General features: G+C 40.8%; 1 pseudogene across 1 annotated transcript; it reads right to left on the bottom strand.

The window, feature by feature from the left end:
- Window positions 1-2,120: 2,120 nt before the first annotated feature.
- LOC311615031 (phagosome assembly factor 1-like) lies at window positions 2,121-3,280 on the bottom strand (annotated as a pseudogene). The gene has a single exon. The product of its transcript is annotated as a phagosome assembly factor 1-like (transcript).
- Between the last annotated feature and the right edge of the window lie 771 nt (window positions 3,281-4,051).

Below are 4,051 nucleotides of genomic sequence, written 5' to 3'. Positions count from 1 at the left end.
GATTTTGGATTAGGAAATGGTTTCTTAGATATGGAAATAAAAATGCATAAAACAAAAGACAAAATAGATAAATTGGACGTGATCCAAATAAAAAACCTTCAGTGCTTTAAGAAAGTGCAAATACAATCCAGTGCAAATACAATCCAAAGGTATGTACGAAAATTATATATCTGATAAGGAACTAGAATTCAGAATATAAAGAACTCTGAGAATTAAAAAACAAGTACCCTATTTATTAAAAATGTCAAGTTCTTATACAATAAAAGCCTAATATACAAATTGTCCCTTCAACCTGGAGTTCTACCAGGAGTTCAAACAGGAGTTCCACCAGGGGATGGGGCCGGCTGGTCCCACCCTGGGATGGTGGTGGCAGCAAGTAGCCTGGGGGAAGAGAGGCTCTGGTGGGCAGCCAGCAGCCACCAGGGACCCTACCCATGAATGAATTTCATGCACTGGGCCTCTAGTATTTATATAAACATTTCTACTTTATTTTGACAAACAAAGATAGTTCAGAATTCTTTTAAATGGAAAAAAAAAAAAAAATCTTGTTCTGGCTTGTCAGAATGCCAGAGCCTCTGCTTTTGGCTTCTTCCTTCTGCCTGCTACTTTCATACACTCCTTTAACTATGTGTTAGGAATTCTACTGAGAATTAACAGGGTCAGAGAGAGGTCAAACTACAATTTCTCATTTTAAAATTTTACTTCTTTAGTAGAAATATCCCAGCAATAGCACATGGTGAGCCTTTGCTTAAGGCATATGTTTTTATTGGAGAAGAGATGTGGGCAGGACATGAGGAAAATTCCCCCATTCCAGGAGGATGAGATCAGTCCTGGCTGACCCAGTAGTGGAGCTGTTTGTGTGTGTGTGTTGGGGGGCAGGGGGAGGAAGGGGTGTGAGGGTGTGTCTGGCCAGGGCACAGTCCAAATGGGAAGACACCAGCCAATCACAGAGTCACAAGAGTGCCACGCAAACTTGAATGTTGGCCCAGGAATCACATAGGAACCTAGGGCAGGTCCCCTGCATATTTATCATGAAATTATTCAGGATGAGGCTGTTTATGAATTAATTACAAAGGAGTCATATTTACAAAAATCTGTACACACCTTTGAAAACTCACAAAATTGTCATCTATGTATCACAAGTTGCTAGACCAAAATATTAAAAGGGGACAAAATTACACATTTCACTTCTCAATTCTTTTCAAAAACTTAATATTTTAAAAGCACATACCCTACTTTCCTTAGCAAGACCCATGAAGAAACTGAGAAACCCAGCTTTCCTTGAGTCCCCACAGGCCTTGAGCCATGAATAGGCCTAGGCAGAGGACATGCTACTTAGGCCACAGTGCAAAACAGAATGCTGAAAAACAACAAAAGAGGAAGGTATCTTTGGCTAAAACCTTGGCATTAAATAAAAGAGGCAAATAGGATGGAAACATGCAACCCTGCCAGCCAGATTGGGACACTGCAAGGCAGAGGCAATGTTGAAGGCTGGCTCTAAGAAGGGTGGGAACCAGGCCTGGGCACGTACCTGGATGAAAGCAAGCTGTGTTTCAACCAGTTGGGTGTGCCTACTGGGCCTGGCAGAGATCACGTGCAAAAAAAGAACAGGAAGGGCAGTTGAGCCACCTTGGCAACAGCCAGCTCAAGTAACTAAAATGGATGTAATGCAAAAGTTGCGACCAAGTACTCTAGACATGCTACCTGCTTGCCTTAAAGGTCATGTGGCAATATTGGGCCAAAGGCAGGACCACATCTTTGTCCCGGGTGCCTGTATCCTAAGCCAAGTTTTCCAATGTGTGTGCCATAGGAGAGACAGAACCCTGACTCCTTAAGTGTTGGTCGAAAGCTCCTGGGTCCAGATATCAAAGCTCAGAGTTTGTGCTTCTTTGTACAGTCTGTGTTCCCTGTTGGCACTGCCAGGCTAAAGACACACAGAAGAATAGCTGGGTCTCTCACTCCATGGCAAAGCACCCAGCCTGAGCTCCATCTCAGAACATCACAATAGCCCTTCAACACTGGCAAGGTGTCCAAAAAAACCCAGAGGTATCACATGAAGACCCCCTGAGCACAGGGGGATGTGATGCACAGTTCCACATGAGAAATGGGTGGTGATTTCCCTAGGGGAGCTCTGCTGTTTTCAGATGGGCACCAGGCCTTGAGGGGCCACCCAGGGTCACGGAGGCAATGTGGTTATTCTGTATAACCTCAAAAACATAAGCTGAAGACAAAATCAGAATGTGGAGCCAAATGGGTTGGTATTGTCTTGGGGGGAGGACCTGTGAAGGACAACAGGCTTCTCCACAGAATGACTCAGGAGCTCCTGGATGCTGTCCCACTTGCTACAGGTTGTGCATGTTTCTGTCTGACCATCTGCATTTTCTTTTTTTATGGCTGTTGGGATCTTGACCTCACAACAGTGATAAATGTTAAAATTATAATGCCCAGGGTACTTGGTGTGAAGGACAAACTTCTTTTTGAGTCAAAGAGGGTGTCCACTCTGAGAATGAAGTCATTTAAAATGCAGTCATTTGCACTTGGATGGAACTTATTTAAGAGGGGAAGGAGAATGAATGCTCATCTTGTCTTTTGACTTATAGAAGACCTTGGGTGGAGAACCAAGCATCCTAAGAACATCTTGTCAGAAATCACCAAGATACACTGAATGTTCAAATACCCACATCTTGGCATATGCTGACAGGCCAGGTCCACAACCTGCAAAAAGTAGGTGAAGTCATAAACCTGAGGGTCCAGTTCCATCTCAAAGAACATCTACTCTCTCAGCATACACAGTGTCCAGGAAACAGCTCAGGGTCATCACGGAAGCCTTGGTATCCTGTAGGCTGTTTCCACTGTAGATGTTCATTCATTTCACAGTTGCTCTGTAGGGTATCTGGAGAGAAGCCAGACCATGGGCCAAATTGGGCTCATACTTGGGTGCCTCCGTCTGTGAGTCTAACTGAAAAGAGGAAGACAGTCCTCTGAAGCTGAAGTGGAAGAGTTGCTCAGTGGAGTTTTACACTCCAGGACGAGTTGTATCGAAAGACTGATCAATCTGCTCCATGCTGGGAGCTATGACCTGAGAGTTAAAATGTATTTCACAATATTTCAACTTTACTTTAGTCAAATAATATACTTCAATCACCTTAAGTCTCTGATTGGAAGCATCAAACAGTAGTTTGATCCCAACCTGTGTCAGGTCATGACTTAGAGGAGACTGTTCACTGTAGAGAACCTGGACATTTTTGATGATGGGACAGTGCTTCTGAAGAATGGTAAAACATTTTGATTATTAAGAAGAGACAGGTAAAAGATTTCATAAAAGGTCTTTGCAGGCTTTTTCCAGAATGGAAATGGTCATGGATAAGGAATTTATTTTTTCAACATTTTCCAACATCAACTAAAACATAACAAAAAAATAATTCAAGACATTGCGTCAGATTTCCTGAAATAAAAGTTTGTGGAACAAAAGTCTTACACGTTATTTTGTTTGGAAATGAGTCATCAGTACCCAGTCTTATCAGATAAGGCATCTGAATTATTTTTCCTCTTTTAAAATGCCAAATCTCATGGAAATTAGGGTTTCATGTGCTGTTTAATATAAAATGAAAAATTGAACAATCGTATTTGTATTTAAAACATTTCTTTAAACTAAGGAACTATGAGATTAAATGTCTTAACTATTGGCTCATATTTAACATTACCATGTCATTGGGTAATATATTTTCAGTTCTTTGTTTTGGATTATTAAATTTATTATCAATATATTTTATATCTTTAATTTTACATTTTCTTTAAAAAATATAATTTACCATCACACCAACAAAATTAAGATACCTAGGAATAAATTTAACTAAGGAGGTAAAAGACATGTACCCAGAAAACAATAGGACACTGAAAAAAAGATGGAGAGGAAGACATAAACAGATGGAAGAACATACCGTGTTCTTGGATTGGTAGAATCAACATCATTAAAATGTCCATAATACCCAAAGCAATCTATAGATTCAATGCACTCCCCATTAAAATACCAACAGCATTATTTCACAGA

The sequence above is a fragment of the Pipistrellus hanaki genome (genome assembly GCF_964339955.1).
Source record: "Pipistrellus hanaki genome assembly, chromosome: 2".
NCBI lineage: Eukaryota > Metazoa > Chordata > Mammalia > Chiroptera > Vespertilionidae > Pipistrellus > Pipistrellus hanaki.
The sequence above is the reverse complement of the archived record's forward strand: the minus strand, read 5'-3'. Positions and strand labels throughout refer to the sequence as shown.